The sequence below is a fragment of the Carcharodon carcharias genome, chromosome 19 (assembly GCF_017639515.1).
Source record: "Carcharodon carcharias isolate sCarCar2 chromosome 19, sCarCar2.pri, whole genome shotgun sequence".
Lineage (NCBI taxonomy): Eukaryota > Metazoa > Chordata > Chondrichthyes > Lamniformes > Lamnidae > Carcharodon > Carcharodon carcharias.
The window spans coordinates 45900970-45920444 of record NC_054485.1 but is presented as its reverse complement, the minus strand read 5'-3'; the positions used below and the strand labels follow the sequence as shown (position 1 = coordinate 45920444).

General features: G+C 43.3%; 1 long non-coding RNA gene across 1 annotated transcript; it reads left to right on the top strand.

The window, feature by feature from the left end:
- Positions 1-60: 60 nt before the first annotated feature.
- LOC121291743 lies at positions 61-18781 on the top strand. The gene is made up of 2 exons (XR_005946063.1): positions 61-140; positions 16872-18781. It is a non-coding gene; the product is annotated as an uncharacterized LOC121291743 (long non-coding RNA).
- Positions 18782-19475: the final 694 nt, after the last annotated feature.

Below are 19475 nucleotides of genomic sequence, written 5' to 3'. Positions count from 1 at the left end.
CACATACACTCAGGGGGAGGGAGAGAGAGAGACGGGAGGGGCGGGGGGTGAAAGCGATTCCCAAGTTAGGAAACCAAGATACAACATGAACAAAAATGTTTGCAAACGCTCCCACTGGCTACAACGGCTGTGAGAAACACGTGAGTTAAGCAGCATTAACTGTTTCTAACGGCACTAGCCGCTGTATTTAACAAATGATCCACTTCCCAAGTGTTCCGGTTTCTGATTTAACTTTCCAGCATTTCTACCACGAGAATCCGTCCATAATCAGACCCCGAACCACTCTATTGTTTTTGTTTCATGCCGTTCTAGGTGGGTTACATTTCACCCTCGAACGATTTCCGCTTCCCGAACTTCTGTCCGCTGAAGAACTTTACCGGAATGACGCTTCATTTCTATTTATTCCCTTTCAGCAGCAGCAACAACAACAACAAAAAGCGTTTGATTTAAAAGATGAACGCACTTAAGTCAGTGGGGCAAAGATAAAACGCGAGTTTCTGCATCGCGTAGAGTTCATGGCTCCAGGTCCCGGTTATCCGGAGAGAGTGCGGTTTGTTTTGAAGTGGTTCTGGTCTGGAACGAGAAGAGCCCCGCGATTTCTCCTGGTCACGAACCGGGAGCTGGATTTAATGCAAGATCCCAACCGGCTTTCTCCCGCCGCTTTGCCCAGAGTGGAGGAGCTCGGCACAAGCTGGACTATTTTTGGGGGCAGGGAGAGATGGGGGGTGGGGGGGGGGGGGGGGTTAACACTCTTTAGGTACCCGGTGTGAGCTGGGCAGGTGCTCCCCAGGGCAGTGCAGAAAGCTTAGCCTGCCTCCCTCTGAACTGCCTGTCCAGGATTGCCAAGCCGCCTTGCCTGCACTGATAGGACCTGTGCGGGACGGTGCGGGATCACAGGTTCAAAACAGCTGAAAGAATTCCGCTCAAAACAGACCGGGACACCAGAGAGCCCGTTGTCACCACTGAAGTTTTGGTCTCCCTCATTCTTTGAATCGGCCAGTTTTTTTTTCACTTCACGTAGTTTATTTTTGCCCTGACCTTGAATTCATCCTGCCCCATTCTAATTCCCTTTTTTCTCTCTCTCTTTTCGCTCGTTTTACGGCCTAGCTCGATTCTTTTTCCACGCATAAATATCTAATACTGTTATCTCGTTTATACACCGCCCCCCCCCCCCCTCTCGCTCCCACCGCTGCTCTCAGGCTGAGTTGAAACAACGGTCAGTGTAACTTGTTAATCTGCTCATTCCGAAACCACCCCCCCCCCCCCCCCGCCCCCATTAAGTCCCTTAGCTATCAGGCTGGTGAATAAAGACAGTCTACGTTTTCTAAACTAAAAGATTGAATTCGTTTCATTTGTATCTGCTCCATATTCATGCCATGTGTTCAGATTTATAGACCCACAGCGCAATATAAAGAGAATCAGTGTGAAATATGAAGCCCCAGAGCTCACATTACAGAGATTCATGGATTACAGTTCAATGCAGCTCCCGAGTAGATCTCACCCTCCTTGGCGAACACAGATTCTTGTTTTAGAGCGCCCTCTCTTGAATAAACTGTGGAGAAAGCAATGATAAAATCCAAGAAAGTCAGAAACAACTCATCAGTTGTCATGGTGTCCGTGTACTTCTGCACCTCCACATACTAACATAGCGGCAACCCAGCTCGCAACCCTTCTTCGCCTCCGCGTTAGGAGGTTATAGACTTGAGAACAATATCTAGGCTGACAGTCCATGCAGTACTGAGAGAGTGCTACACTGTCAGGGGCACCTTTTTTCTGGATGTGATGCTAAATAGAGGAACTGCTGCCTGGGTGAATGTAAGAGATCCCATGGCATTATACTGAAGAAGACCAGTGAAGTTCTCCTCAGTATCCTGGCCCACTATCACTGAACCATGACCATTATCTCATGGTCATTTGTGGGAACTTGCTACATGCAAATTAGCTGCTCTATTTCCTACATTTACAACAGTGATTGCACTTCAAAAGTACTTTGTTGGGTGTAAAACATTTTGGGATAGCTTGAACTGTGAAAGGCACTATATACATGCAGATTCTTTTTTCTCTATAACCTCAGCCTGGCTGTTTCTCTTTGGACTGCCCAGACATAGTTGCAAATCAGTAACTGGAGAAAGAAGCTATTAAAACTTATTACCAGTGAGGTTGCAAGTCAGACTTGCCAAGCACCACTCATTAGCAGTGACAATGACTTATTTTAGTGTTGGGAATGTAACTGGTTTTGAGGGATACCTGGTCTTGAACATAAACACAGCTCCATATGTAATTGCCTCTGCAATCTGTGTCACTCTGTCTGATCATACCTGTCACTCCAAACAGCTTCTGCTATGGTGACAACGTAGACTTGAGGACTTGCTTAATATTGAAGTGTGTGAATGTTTTGGTCAAGGGTAGCTCTTGTCAGTACGAACAGGCAGTTCGCTACTGCCAGTACGTTCAGTTGGAAAATGTTAAGTAAAACCTTTTCCATCAACTAAATAAACTTGTGTAAAAGCTGACTTTTTGAGACCAATTTTTTAGGTCAAAAGTGATGGGGATCAACTTTTACAATGTTTTCGAGGATTGACATGATTGCATACATGTGAGATCCAAAATAAGACCGCCACAATGGAATAAAGTAAGAGCCAACAACAATAAATAATTCATTTTAATTATCATTCATAATATGATCACTTTAACACTTTGAATAAATAAAAACAATTTCAACACATAAATGTTTTAAGCATTTACTTGTCGGTACTCATTTTCATTAGTGGTCATGCACTTACTATGAAATCAAATCATACTTTATACTTCGGTTTTAAAATTTTGGGGCTCTGATCCCTGACAAAATAGGGTCAACTTTTACATGAGGTATATGAAACATGCGTTCTTTTTAGGCCAAAAATCATGGAGTCAAATTTACAAGAGATTGACCTTTACATGAGTATATATGGAAAGTATGAATTTTCTAACAAAAGGAATGTAAAACTATACATTTCACATAAGATATTATTGGGTATTTGTGGAAGTTTTAGGTAGTACAGCATGGAATTACTAAGAAAAATAATGCCCATCTAATCTAAGTTGCACACAATATCGGGAGTATTAACATCCATAAGATATACACTGCCCTCCATGGAATAAAGAAAAAGATGCAACATAAGATTGGGAGAAGTGAATAACATATTCTCCCCCTCCTCCTGCCATCAGCAAACATACAAACACTATTACAGAATAGTGGAAATTACTGGAGCCACCCATAATTGTACATATGTAACATGTTTTCAATTGCTGGATACACTGTATAAAACCAATGCATTGCAAGATATATCCAGCATGCAGCATATCAAAAAATACTGTGATTATAATTCCATCATGGGTCAACTTTAAATTAACACAACTTTATTGGCATACTATCAAACTTTTACAAGTTTAAATGAAAAAGTGCATATTTCTATTTATTCGCAGCTGAATATTCTGAAAATATAAATCTTAAATATAATGAAAATGGTATGTCTACAGACACGACCTGTATCATGTCTCATTCCCTGTGTCACACTTCTCTGCTGCACTTAGTGATGGGGAAATTTATTGAAGAAAACTTTTCTGCATCTAATTATTTCCAAATTTAGCTTATTAATATTTAAAAAAGAGACAAAATGTATACAGGAACACCTCACTGTATAAAAGAGACATTTGTGGGCTAGGACTTAAAAAAAGCAGACATTTTATCTAATGTCCTCACTTGTAACCTGAAAAACAATTGAAATCTGATTGATTTTACTTGTACAGTGCTTTTGATGAAATAATTAATTTGTGGCCTTAACGGACCAAAGCTCCACATTAGGAGCAAAACAATATATTGTGTATTTTTAGTTTAACCATTCCCTCCTTAAAAATGAAAAAGTGAAACCACAGGGAATTTATGTGTATGTTTTTGTGTGTGGGCAGTTGTGGGTGTATTTATATATCATACATGGTTTATAATATATGAAATAAATCATATAAGATATACAATATACTATATAATATATAAAGATATGGATATATCTCTTGTTTGATTTTATACTCATCATCAGGTGAACGTTTTACTCATAGCCTAATGCTGGAATGCTTTTAACCTGAAACTCAAAACAAAGTATGCTCTTAGATGCAGATACCTCTCACCAAACAACAATTACATTTTTGTAATAGACCCACAAATCAGCCCTGTTATAGATTATAAGAAGCTTTATATGGTAAGTGGCACTTTACAGCTTGCCAATATTTTGACATTTTAAAATACCACACTGTGCCTTGTTTCTAGGTAATTGGCTGTACTTCTCTGGAAGGAAAGAGCAGAATATACAAAATGTTCTGGAGTTCCCAAAATAAAATGATTCTTCTTTGCTTCTGCCCATTTCTGTAGATAGCCCGCCCCCCGGCTGTAAAATAAAAATTACTGGGCCGGATTTCACAATTGGGGGGGAGTATATTGTTCACCCCCACCACCCTCCACCCGCCCCACCCACCCCCCACTCCCCTCTGCCCCATTGCAACGGTCAACTGGCAGCCTACACACCTAAAAACATTATGCACTGCCAGCTGGTTAAACTGGCCAAGAGTGGGGCTTTGGCCACTCAATGGGAGGAAGTCCCACCCTCGAGAGCTGCCAACCAATGCAGACCTTTGACAGATCTGTGAGCCAGGTAATTCCATTTGCTTTAGGATGGGGAGGGATCGGACAGCCTAGTGAGGGTTGGAGGTAGGGTTTGGGGGAGGAGCAAGGGGGTGGGATAGGTGGGATTTGGATGTCAGATGGGGAGGAGCAAAGGGGATAACATCTTGGTGGGGGCCGGAGTACCCATGATGCATGCATGCAGGGCACCTCCTAAAAGAATTCCCCGCAGTTCCTTCCCACCTTTTAATCACCGGTGTTGAAGAAACAGCCTGCCCAGACCTGCACCGCCTGCCCACGCCAAGCATATCATGGCATGGGCAGCATTTTATTCGGGTTAATTGGCTTGGTAGCAAGCTCAATTGACAGTTAATCATTTATTTATAAATATCAGATGGGCTGCTGATTTTGACACCTGCCCCCCACCTGCCATATTATGGGCGACAGCTTGGGGATGGGCAAGAAGGTGGTGAACTTGCTCCCTTTCATATTTTCTACATACTGCTACCCTTCCCGCCCCCCGCCACCGAAAACATGCCTTGTGGGGAGCTGTAGCACCCAGTCCACTGTGGAAGCTGGAAATCTGAAATAAAAACAGGAATTGATGTAAATACTCAGCGGGTCAGGCAACATTGGTGGAGGGCGAAACAGAGTTAACATTTCAGGCTGATGATCAGAACTGTAAAGTGATCGAGATGTAAAAATTGTAAAGCAAGTGTAGAGTCAGGGAAATGAGGAGAGGGGAGGAAAGAACAAAATGGTATTGCCTCTGATAGGGTAGAGAGAAGATGTGATTAAACAACAAAAGGGATGCTGCTCCAAGGCAGCAAGGAATGGTAATGGGGCAAGTAAAGAAGGGTCCGGAGGAGGTGTAAATGGAAACGGCAGGGACATTGCCTGCATACCCTGTCCAGAAGAAAACCGGAGCCACACTTCAAAGAATTAGAATAAAACATTCAGATTGTGTTACTGCCCCTATGACTTTTCCTCTGGCCTGGTCTGCCCTCAGCAGTGTCCAGATTAATCTTCAATTCCTGGAGACTCCAGGGCAACCCTGACACTGATTCTCGGCCACTTCCATCCTGGAAGTGTGTGAATTGCTTGCCAGGATTCTGAAGCATTTTAAAGTCTTTATCTTCCTTTAGTGTTGGCTTGACATCAGAAAGGAAGAGACATTTCTAAATTAGCTGAGGGCTACATTATCTTTAATTCCCTTTTCTCTGCACTGCTACACAGGGTGGAGGTAATTGGGAAACATTGTGTGTTGTCTTTTTTATGTAAAAAGCCTTTATTCATGAACCTGCAGTCCTAGGTAATAAGAATTATCACAGGCTTTTGAGTTTCATTGTTTCTAAATGGTTTTAAAGTATTGGTGAAAAATCAAGTGCTCAACTACTTTACTAATTCTTTTGACTAATCCATTTTGTTTTGGTATTATGCACATTATTTAATAAAATTATTTAGTAGTTCCAGTAAGAATCATAAACCAATATAAACTTGATGTGGTTTATTTTGGGTTTAGAAAGATGATGACTGATCTCATTGAAGTCTTAAAAATGTTAAAGGATGGATACAAGGAAATTATTTCTACTGGTGGGAAAAATCAAAACCCAGCGGGCATAATTGTAAAATTAGGGATGGTCCATTTGGAGTGAAATTTTCACACAAAGGGAAATGGAACTCAGGCTTCTGCTTCCTTCACAAACTATGGATGCTGGGCTAATTGAAGTTTTCAAGACTGAGATCAGTAGATTGATGTTAGTTAAAGATGATATAGAAGGAGGTCCTGTGGCGCAATGGTAGCTTCCCTACCTCTGAGCCAGAAGCTTTGGGTTCAAGTTCCACTTCAGGACTTGCTGGCCAAGGAAGGTATGTTTATAATAAGCCAAAAAGGTTGATTATCAGCTTGTAAATTCTTCCAGTATGCCTGATGGCAGGTGGTAAGAGAGGGAGAGTTACCTGGTCAGCCATGCTGCAAAGTACTGTAGTACTTTGCCAAGCTTAATCATGGACCAATTCAATGGAAGGCCATAGCTGCCTGTGCCTCCTTAGGGAAGGAGGATATAGAGGTGATATGTGATGTAGAGCAAAGTGGGGTAAATGAATTTGAGGTACAGATTAGTTTAATCTAAGCAGTATTCTTCCAGCAGTAGGTAGGCTAACCTGGTAGCCAGTCCGTGTGTTTGGGTGGAGTAGCTGGCCCACTCTGTGGTCCATGGAGGCACCTTGGCAGCAAGGGCCACCCCTGATGAAACATCTCCCTGTTATCACCAACCACCCCATGTCCTTGCCAGAGCCTGCCTGAATAGCCCCAAGCCCACTTTCCTTGGTCCCAGGGCAGTGGCATGATGCTGCCCTGGGCCAGGTGCAGTTCCAGCAGTGGCCACCATTCCCAGTGGCTCTGCTGGGACTGAAAAGCCGCCAGTGCTCTGATTGGCTAGTGGTTTTCGCAGGTGGGTTATCATCCCTTAAAAGGACTGGAGCCCCAATGGCAGCTAATGAGCTGCTTGATTGCCACAGAATCAGGTTGGTGCTCCCAGAAACAGTCATGGCAGGGCTGCCTCCTGCTCTCTGGCCTGCCGTTGTGGCCCACCCAGTCCGACAAAACTCAGCCGTAAATTTCACTAAGGTAAATGTCCCTATAACTACACAGTAAAGTATCCTTTATTATGCAGTACACTTTGTGTCCTTGGGTGGAATTTTCCCAAATTTGCACAAAGTGTGGTAGCAGTTGGGTAAAGCGGCATGCTGCCCGCTGACAGTGATGGCAGGCTTTCACGCCATATCATCCTGAGCCAACCTCATTATTTATGCACTCCCAGGAAACACACCATTTATTTTGGTGGGTGGGCTCCTCATTCGCCCGCCCACTATCATCCCGCCATTGAATCACACCAGGCGCCATGATTAAAGGCCAGCCACAAGCACAGTGTGCTCATTGCTTCCAACTCACCACTGCTGACCGGGATTCATGGCCCCCAAAGGCAAGAAGACTGCAGCCCCCTTAGTTTAATGATGGATCCCTCGAGCCACTGCTGGATGCCGTGGAGGCCCTCCAGGATGTCCTGTACTCCTGCTCTGGCCGCAGGATGGGCAGCAATGTGACCAATCCAGCTTGGGAGGCGGTGGCAGTGGTGGTCAGTGCCAACGTCCTTCAGAAGAGGACAGCCACCCAGTGCCTCAAGAAGATGAATGATCTCTTCCATTCTACCAGGGTAAGTCACTCTTTCCATCACTCTGAACTCACACACTCAAACCCAACACACATCCACAGGGCCCTCAGTCACTGCCAGTTCAAGGGACATCACTATTCATTCCCTCACACATACCGTCATTGTCCTCATCCCGTCCATGAGACCACTCACCATCCACACAGGCCAGGCATAATTGTCATCTGACCTGGCAGGCATCCTGCTTACACTCTCTCTATCGCCATTCATGCAGGACAAGCTGGCACACAACAAGAGGGAGAGGTCACAGACTGGTGGCGGAATGCCCAGAATCAAGGTCCTCACAGACTTTGAAAACAGAGATATCTAGCTGGCCAGCGATGACCGGGATTGTTCCTGTGCTGATAGTGAGGTCAGCTGTGCTCTACCAAGTGAGGATCCAGCAGTGCAACATCCATCAGACAACCATGCTGTGAGTGATGTGTTCTGTTTCACAGGCCACTGCCATACGCTAATTATCTCTCCTTGCTTTCGCAGGCATTTCTGCCAAACAGCCGACAGAATCCATGACCCAGGGCCTCCAATCAATCCCCGAAGAAACTTCTGAAGAGGAAACTGGAAGCACCCTCCCTAAAGTTCCGTCACAGCGCTCACCCACACCCTCCACCACTGCAGACACACACACCCCAGTGGGATCTAGCTTTAGAGTAGCCCCAGGGTCACAATCTGGTGAGCACATTGCACTGTCTGATCCACTGCAAGGGGTTTCTGGCACTTGAAGGACTGCTGGAGGTCAGAAATTTGATGAGTCCGAGTCAGATGATAAGCCTCTGGACTCAGTCATTTCACAATTGCTGGAGCTGCAAAGGCAAACTCAGGAACATCAGGAAGGGATGTCCTCTGAACTCCTCAGACCGCAAGGCACAATGGAGGAGTCTGTCTGCCTTCAGTCTGAAGTGATAGTGCTGGCATGTCAATGCACCAAGGCCAACACTAGCAGGATGGCAGCCGCCATATATACCTTGGTCCATGACGTCAACCCTACACTGCTGCGCAGGCTCAACCCATCGTTGGCCTCCAACAGTGTGTATGTGAGAGGGGTGCCGGGCAGCTCGATCACAGTCCAGCTACCCCTGCTCCTCAAAGGGTCAGCCAGGGGCCTCAGGCACCCATAAGGAGAAGGATCTGCAGTTGCACATTCTGGGCCCGTCCACCCAGTTGATTCAGAGAGTGTCTGGCTCATCTGAATCCCCTCTTCCTGTGGCCTCAGCAGCTCCAGTTCCGCAGGCCAAGGAGGGTGTCACTGTCACACAGAAGGACCCCAAAAGTCTTGGCCCTCCAGAGGAAGCCCGCCAAAGTCATCACAGACAGTCAGCAGGCTGCCTCCACCTCCACTGTGGACGTCCGGGGAGAACCAAGAAGTAGCGACAGGGTTAGGACAATTAAGGAGAATTAGTTACACAGCCTGGGCACGGGTGTTGATCACTTGCACATACTGTTCACTATTGTCAATAAACTCCCAAGAATGTCTCCCTGCCTATGGCTCCTTGTTCTGATGAGCAGTGTTCATGTCACTCAGATGTAAAACCTTTCTGCACAAAATAAAGGCAGGTGTCTCGGTCCAAGGCCTCTTCGCTATGCTCTGTGCAGCCTTCAGACCAAAGTAATGATCTGGCTTAAACTCCTTGGAGGTATTACTAATGTCTGCACCCCGGCGGTGCTGGTCATTGCTGCCAGAATATAGTGGGCAGGTGCCACAGAGTTCACTCATTCTGTCTGGGTGCTCTCAGCACCCTTAAGGAGGGACTGGCCCCCATCTCTTCAGCATCTGTGACCAGTGACACTGTACTCCTGAAGGTTTCAGGAGCTGAAGGCGGACAAAATATCAGATGCTTCTAAAGTTTCATGGCTGCGGCTCTATGATGTGACCCTGATCATATAGCGCAAATGAGCTGCCCTCGGCCAGACATGAGTCAGACATTCTCAGAGACTATGTGAAGATCTATGGAGTGTCATCATCATCCTCCTGCAATCAAACGACTATTAGGGCCCCTACAGTCTCCGCATGAACAGGAGCATTCTCAGAGGGTTTTCGTGCTGCCATAAGCCAGACTGGAGTCAAACGTTCACAAATGAGATGTGAGGAACTATGGGGTCACCTCACTGCATGTTGTCATCATCCTCCACAAATATAGCAGCTGTGAGGGCCTCCCAAGCACACCTGCCTAATCTGGCCAGTGTGGGGGCCTCATTCCCATCATTGATGCCTCCGAGGACTTCCTCAGCCTCAACCCCATTAGCCCCCTCCTCATTGGAGGAGATGTGCAGCTCCTCCATTTCCTCCTCAGCTAGCTCACCTCCCTTTTGCAGCGCCAGGTTGTAAAGGGCGCAGCAGACAACAACAAAGCATGTCACCCTCTGCGAACTATATTGCAGGTTTCCACCAGACTGGTCCAGGCACCAGAACCTCATCTTCAGCATCCCGATGGTTTGCTCCACCAAGTTGTGAGCTGCAGCATGAGCCTTATTATACTGTCACTCTGCCACAGCCTCTGCCCCTTGCCCTTGAGGAGCCAACCCTGCAGCTTCTGTGGACTCTGGACGACTCCAGGGATCTGTGACCAACTGAGAGTGTAAGAGTTGTGCACAGTCCCTGAAAGCCGTGCGCACACCTGCAGGATGCTTTTCTGGTGGTTGCACACCAGCTGCGCACTCAGCGAATGGAAACCCTTGTGGTTGATGTAGTTTACCGTGTGTTGCGATGGAGATTTGGATGGCCCATGAGTGCAGTCAAACACGCCCTGCACCTGTGAGAAACCCGAGTTCTGGGCAAATCCCATCGCTCTTGCATCATGGTTGTCCTGGCCCTGAGAGAAATGCACAAAGTTGTGTGTCCTCGCAAAGATGGCACCCATGACCTCATGGATGCGTTTGTGGATGGAGGCTTGTGATGTCTCACAGAGGTCACCTGTGGATCCCTGAAAAGGAGCCACTGGCATAGTTATTGGGTGACACAATCACTTTCACAGCCGCTGGCAGTGGATGCCCTTCATGGGGAAGCTCTGGAGAACTTGGTGACGCTTTGATGCCTCTGCGTTGCTTGAGTGGGCAGATAAACTAGGAGCCCAACCCCAATAATATCAATGTGGCTGCACCTGAAATGTCTTAGTTGCAGAGGAATGGTCACTTTCTTCAGGTTTCTAGAATGCATGGCCACATCCCTTGCCCACCCTACTCCTCCATCCTGAATGCTTGTGCGCTATATTAAATGGCAAGGTTACCCTTAACCGTCATCCCCCTCCCCCCCACCCCCCCCACCACCTCAGAGGAAATGCTGCATTTGCCCCCCGCTCCACCTCACCCTCAAAAGTTGCCTCAAAGGCAGGGCTGCACTTGCCCCCTGCTCCCCCTCACCCTTATATATTGTCTCCGAGGCAGAGCTATACCTGTCCCCCGCTGCCCCTCACCCTCAAAAGTCACCTCCGTGGCAAGGCGGCACTTAACCCTGACCCTCTGGCGCCCCTGAAGCCTGCAGAGCTACAGACAATCCTGGCCAGCTCTGCAGAACGTTGCTATGCACTCTTCTCCAGTTCATCCAAAGTGAAGGCTGCCAAGTGCATGTTGCCTCTGTGCTGCTGTGAAACACATCGGTGCGCCTTCCTGCCGATATGGATGGACGATCCAGCTGAGGTGCAAGAGCTGGCGGGTTGGCCTGATAATGATATGCTGATGTATTAAAATGATGTTCCCGATGACTGATGGTAGGAAATGCGGCCCGCTGTTGGCAGGCTGAGTGAACAATCGCGACCTGCCTTCCCTCCGTCATGAAACCGATTGAGCTATATTGTCCGCTAATACCACCCATCATGCCCGCTGCCAGCGGGTACAGACAATTCTGCCCCTTGTTTTTACTCTATGTGCCTTAATGAGAAAGAAAAGTTTCTAATATAACTACGGGATATAAATATTATTCCAAATGATTGTATTTAAACGTTGTTCATCAAAACCCAATGAGAAAAATCAATAGCTGGTTCCCAATTTTCTCAAAAACTTACTGGATGTAATGACTAAGTCAGCACACATTTCATAATGGAAGGCCATGCTTGACCAATCTTATTAAGTTCTTCAAAGAATTATCAGAAAGGGTAAACAAGAGTAATGTAGTAGATGTAAAATATTTGGATTTCAAAAGGCCTTTGATAGTAGGCTCATGACTAAAGTCAGAAAATGCGCAGTCAGGGGAGTAGCAGAATGGTTAAGCAGCTGGCTACAAAACTGGAAACAGAGAGTAGGGGTTAAAGGTATTTACACAGACTGACAAAAGGTGGGAAGTGATGGATCTGCACTGAGGCCACTGTTGTTCCCTATTTGTGTTAACAATTTAAACCCAGGAATTGGGAATAGTTTCAAAATTGCAGATTGCATCAGATTTAGGGATATAGTTAATATGTAGGTGTACTGTGATAAAATAAACAAATAAATTAATAACCTATGGCTTGGGGATGTAATTGACAAATGACCTTCAACATAGGTAAGTGTGTGATGATGCATTTTTATATTCCTTGGAAAATAACTGTCCAAATAGAATAGGGGAGCATAGGGATTTGCAGGGACAGATAAACATCACTAAAAGTAGCAAGGCAGTTTAATAAGTCTATAAAATAAGCAAACCAGGCACCAGGGTTCATTTTTGAGGGGCAGGATTGAAAAGCAGGGAAGTTATGATAAACTTGTATTAACTCTTAGTTAGACCACGTATGTACTTAGGCTGCAGTAAACAGTTCTGGTGTCTATATTATAAAGAGAATATTGGTGAAGGTGTAAAAAATGAATTCCAAGGACCATACCAGAACTGTAAGGATATAACAATTAGGAAAAAAATGGACCGCTGCAGTCCAAGAAAGCAGCTGACCACCACTTTATGAGGGGCAATAAGGGATGGGCAATAAATGCTGGCCCAGCAAGCAACACCTGCATCCCGTAAATGAATTTAAAAAATGTGTTTATGTTGCTTCCACTTAAATGCATCCATGCTAAACACCTCAACCACACCGTGTGGTATTGATCGAAAGTGGTGGTGAGCTGCCTTCTTGAACCGTGCATGACCAAAGAAGGAATGGAAGGATATAGAAATAATGAGAAGGTTGTAGATGTCATCTAATTATGTTTCAATTATTGATTTTTCAAACCGTTGCCAATGATATGGTAGTTCTCATAACCTTGTTTAGTTTACACTACAGACATGGAATTAAGTTGTACACTCTTGCTAATTAAATGCTTACTTCCTGTGAGACGAGTCAATTCATTTCAAAGAAGTGCACCTATGTGCAAGATGGTAAGAAACACTTGAACAAGTTATTTTCCCATATCTAAGAAACAAATATTTAATTTGAAAAAAAAAACTAGTGTTCAAAGGAAAAAAAATTGCAAGCAATAGAAATCTAAGATAAAAGCTCTTAGAATATCCATTAGCATGTCATTCGAGAAAAAAGTTACTTCACCAGTACTGGATTATAAATGGAATCCTTCATAGGAACATAGGAGCAAGAGTAGGCCATTCAGGCCATCAAGCCTACTCCGCCATTCAATACGATCATGGCTGATCATCCACTTCAATGCCTTTTTCCCAAACTATCTCTTGATGTCATTGGTATTTTGCGATCTTTAAACATCGTCAATGACTGAGCTTCCACAGCCCTCCAAAGATTCACCACCCTCTGAGTAAAGAAAAATTCCCCTCATCTCCATCCTAAGTGGCTTCCTCCTTATTTTGAAATTGTGTCTCCTGATTCTAGACTCCCCAGCCAGGGGAAACATCTTATCTGCATCTAACCTGTCTATCCTTTTAAATATCCTGCAGGCTTCAATGAGGTCAACTTCATTCCTAGGGAATACATGTTCAGTTTCCCCAATCTCTCTTCATAGGATAGTCTCACCATCCTGGAAACAAGTCTGGTGAGCCTTTGCTGCACTCCCTCTATGGCAATAATATCCTTCCTAAGGGAAGGGGGCCAAAACTGCACACAAATACTTCAGGTGCGGTCTAACCAAGCTTCTATAGAATTGAAGCAGGACTTCGCTACTCCTATACTCAAATCCTCTTGTGTTAAAGGCTAACATTCCATTAGTCTTCTTAATTGCCTGCTGCACCTGCATGTTAGCTTTCAGTGACTTATTGACAAGAACATCCAGTTCCCTTTGTACAAGTACGCTTTCTAATCTATTACCATTTAAGAAATACTCTGCACATCTGTTCCTCTTACCAAAATGGATAACCTCACGTTTTTCCATATTATATTCCATCTGCCATGTTTTTGCGCACTCACTAAGTATGTCCAAATCCCCTTGAAGCTGCTTTGCATCTTCCTTACAACACACATTCCCACCTAGCTTTGTGACCCCCACCACCAAATCATTGATATTTTGTGAACAGCTGGAGCCCAAGTACTGATCCTTGCGGTACCCCACTAGTCACAACTTGCCAATGCAAGAATGACCCATTTATTCCTACCTCTCTGTTAACCAATCCTTAATCCATGCCAGTATATTATCTCCTATCCCATGTGCTTTAATTTTTCTAACCAACCTCCTATGGGGACTTTATCGAAAGACTTCTGAAAATCCAAATACATTACGTCCACTGACTCTCCTTTATCAATTCTTTTAGTAACATCTTCAAAAAATTCCAACAGATACGTCAAACATGATTTCCCATTCATAAATTCATGTTGACTATGCCCAATCAGATTATTATTATCCAAGTGTCCATTTATCACATCCTTTAGAACAGATTCTAGCATTTTCCCCGCTACTGAAGTAAGGCTAACGTTCTGTAGTTCCCCATTTTCTCTCTCCCTCCCTTCTTAAATAATGGGGTGACATTTGCTACCTTTCAATCTGCAGGAACCATTCCAGAATCTATAGAAAGTTTTGGAAGATGATCACCAATGCATCCATTATCTTCATAGCTACCTCTTTCAACACTCTGGGCTGTAGAATATTAGGTCCCGGGGACTTATCAACCTTCAGTCTCATTAATTTCTCCAATACAACCTTCTTACTAATACTAATTTCCTTCAATTACTCATTCTCCCTAGTCCCTTGGATCTCTAATTTTGGGAGATTTCTCATATCTCCCTCAGTGAAGACAGACACAAAGTAACCATTTAGCTTCTCTGCCATTTCTCTATTCTCCAATATAAATTCTCCTAACTCTGCCTGGAATGCACCCACATTTGTCCTAGCTAAATGTTTTCTTTTTAAATACCTGTAGAAGCTTTTCCAGTCTGTTTTTTTATGTTTTTTGCATATTTACATTCATATTCTATTCTCCCTTTAGCATTTTCTCGGTCCTCCCTTGCTACATTTTAAAATCACCCTAATCTTCAGGTTTGCTACTATTTCTGTCAAATTTATAGGCTCTTTTCTTTAATCTTATACAACCCTTATATTCCTTTGTTAGCCATGGTTGACTGACTTTTCTTTTTGGGTTTTTGTGCCTTGAAGGAATGTATAATTGCTGTAAAGTATGTAATAATTCTTTAAAAACTATCCATTGCCTGTGTACCATCATACCTTTTAATGTATTTTCACAATCCACCTCAGCTAATTTGCCCCTCATACCTTAATAATTTCTTTTGTTCAAATTTAACACCCTGGCTTCAGATTGAATTACCTCATTTTCAAACAAAATATAAAATTCTCCATATTATGGTCACTCATTCCTAAATGTTATTTTACAACAAGATTATTAATTAGCCCTTTCTTGTTACATAATAGTAGATCCAAAATAACCTGTTCTCTAGTTGGCTCTTCAACATTCTGCTCTAGAAGACCATCCAGAAACTCATCCTCCACAGCATTAGTGCTTATTAGATTCACCCAGTCCATATGCAGATTGAAGTCACCCATGATTACTGAATTACCAATGCTCCATCTCCAGATTAATATCATGCCCCATACTACCACACCTGTTTGGTGGACTATGAACAACTCTTACCAATGTTTGCTTCCTCTTGCTGTTTCTTAGCTCCACCCAAACAGATTCCACATTTCGTTCTTCCAATCTGAGATCCTGCCTCACTAATGTGTGGATCCCATCTCTTATTATCAGTGCAACACCACCTCCTCTTACTTTTTGCCTGTCCTTCCTAGATGTCGACTGTCCTTGAATATTCAATTCCCTGTGGCCATATCCTGTAATGACAATTGGATCATATCTGTTTACCTCTATTTGTGCCTTTAGTTCATCTACCTTGTTGCGAATGCTGCGTGCATTCAAGTACAGTTCTTTATATGACGACTGAAGGAAAAGGATAGAAAAGTAGTAGTCAAAAGTCATGTCTACTAATTATTGCCTCTGAGAAGAATCTGATAACCCATGAACAAGATAAAGACGAATAAGGTGAAACTGTGCTGAATCATGCACAAACATTATCTCAGTAAAGCAGTATAAAAGGCATCTGAGGGACCTCAAGGGATTAAGAATGGACCAGAAATGAAAAGTGGATTGAAAAAAAAAATTAGCGGAGGAAACAGCTAAGATCTGAGGTTGAACTTTAGTAACTTCTGACTGCAGCTGTCCTCCTCCTCAGTTTTTATATTATTTCACCTCTTTTCCTCTATTGCGTAATTACCCTCTTCTAAATGATAATAGCAAATATGATCCCTGACCATTGTCTTTGTACTATTCCCCTGTCCTCGATTCCCTCTTTTTATTTGGTTCAAAAATGATTCACTTACCTTATAACTTCCCTTTTTGACAAAGGCTGAAAACATTAACCTGTCTCCTTTTCTCAGCAGCTAAAAGGTTTTCTATTTACTTCCAGTTATTATTATTTTTTAAATGAAACTCTGTGGGTGAGTGTAGGAATTTCTTTGTATTGTTAAGTTTGTCCCAGCAACAATGTTTTCAACTCCTGGTGCTGCACAGGGATTAACAGAGTTGAAACATTTGTAAAGTGCTTGGAGTGCCATTTTTGATTGGTATGACAAAGATTTCAAACCTATTTAAACTTATTGAGCTGTGAATAATTTCTTTTTAACAGATAGAAAACCCAAAGTGAGCGATTACTCAGAATGACTGACACTTGATAGGTCTGAAATTGGCCCCGCACAACCATGAAAGGACTAACAAGTCTATCTGTCAGATCCCTTATGCCAACTTGTGCAGAAAACTGACTGAATGCAAAAGATAGATCAAATGGTATCCAGTTTCAGTGTTAATTGCAGGAAAGGAGACCTGAGCATGAAGCCCAGGCTGACACTTCAGGCAGCAATGGGGAAGGGCTGCACTATTAGAGGTGCCATCTTTCCATTGAAGAGTCAAACTAAGGCCTTGTGTGCCCTCTGATGTGCATCTAAAAGGTCTCGTGACACTATTTTGAAGACGACCAAGGAAGTTCTCCCCTGTGTCTTGGACAATATTTCTCCCTGGACTAATGCCACTAAAACAGATTATCTGGCCAGCATCTTGTTGATATTTGTGGGACCTTACTGTGTACCAATTGGTTGCCTTGTTTTCTACATTACAATAGTGACTATGATTCAAAAACTATTTCATTGATTGTAAAGTGCCTCGGTACCTCATGAACAATGTACCCTCAAATTTCTCTCTGCTGTGCATTGCACAGTCCCCTTAAAACTGTCACGTGGCTGTGGAAACTTAAAGGTCAGATTGGTTGTGTGTGGCCTATTTATTCCCTGCCCTGTATGTTCTGGATTGCTGCATGCCACACTTTTGACAACTTAGAGGGAACATTACTCCTGAGATCATGAGAGTGCTATATAAATGCAAGATTTTTTGTGCTTTCTTTTAACATTTACAATTACATGACACTAGCTGACCTTGCATAGGCAATCTTTGCTTTACAGCTTTATCACTGCTTGCTCTAAACCAAGTGAGTGGTTATCTTGCATCCCCTCTCTTTTTCCACATCTTCCCATTTAATACTTGTGTTATTGTTCTCTTTCACTCTGCGGTCTCTTTCCGTCCATGTACCCTATCAAGAGTGCTAATTCAGAGCTGACCTTTTTTGTCAGGAACTATATATCTGAGGCTTTGTTTACCATTGAATACACAAACCTGTTAGGAAGTGGCAACCTGCATCCAATAGAAGCTTACAGGGGAAGTGACATCTAGTGATGTTAATGAATGTTGCCTTTCATATCTTCCATCACCTTTTCCTTTTCTACTCCATCTGCCTTCTTCTGTATTTCTTTTTCGGTCATGTCAGGAATCTGGCCTGGAACTTGTGCCTGTTTTCTCTTGCTGGAGACAAGGAAACACTATGGAGCTGTGTCAACATCCTTGGGATGATAGAGAGCTCTCACTAGAACTATGAGTGCTGGACTAGCTCCACCTCTGTAGTTCTCTTGCTCTATTACAATATCCAGTGAGAAAAAAGGGCAGTGCTGGGACCCTCAATTGTGGAAGTGTGACATTACAACACTGATGTGGATAGCAAATGGAAACACAAACACCACCTAAAATTTCCGATAAAGTAGGATGTTTTTCTTGTTTTTGTTTCTATAAACAGCACCATGGTTAAAGTTCAGGTTTGTGACAGAAGTTAACTTAATGACATTAATTATATTTGCTTATAACCATGATCATATATTTTATAATGGATATCATATAACTGTAATAAGTTAACTTTAATCATAGAATGCAACAGTGATTGTAAACTTTAAGCAATTGTATGTATTATATTACTGTATATCAATACAGTAATTGCAGAATATAACAGTAATTGTATGTCATATTAATTGTATATTATATGAGAACAGTAATTGCATATTAGAAAGGTAAACGAATATTATTTTATAACAGTAACTCGATTGTAGAAGTCCAATTTTCTCTCGTTACTCTCTAATGATCCTAATTTGGAAGCGTATAAGCATCAAGATACAGTATTCAAAATGACTATGAAATAAAGACAGAATTTATCGTGTGAAATGACTAATTCTTAGTAATATTTCCATAAGCATGCTTGTGTACTGGTGATATTATGTTTAGATTTCCTAAGTTGTGATCAAACACTCCGTATTTTGAAATCTCTGTTGTCGGATTGAAAAGGCACCAAGGAAAATGCAAAAAGGAGGCTGTTCTGATGTTTCGCTAAATGGTAAACACATGCAATAATTGTGCCACTGAGACTGATCTACATCATTAACCTGCTCCCCATTGAGCCTCTAATACTGGAAATTTTAACCCAATGAAGTCTGGGCCTATGGAGGATGCAGGTATTGGCGGGTTTTGTTTCAGCATCCCAATAATGTAGATTCTTCTGCTCTTACTGCTGGCGAGCTTGTCGGTGGGAAGGGCAATGTAATTTCCGTAATATGCCTTTAAGTGATTGCAGCATGACAACACTTGAAGGGAAGTGCAACCCCATTTTAGCTTCACTTTTACTTTTCAGCAGAGCACACAACAGTCAGCTCTGCTGTTGATGTGTCTTCAAGCTTTCTACCCAAGTAAATATGTTCCCATGTGCCTAGTCTAAATAATGAACGCATGTTTACACAGTTGGTGCCTTTGTATCATTATAAAAAACAGTAATTAGGGAGGATGGTGGTGAATTGGGAGCCCAGCTGCCTTGCTGCCTCTGCCAGAATTAAGTTCTGGGAGGGAAGGCCCATGCTCAACCTTC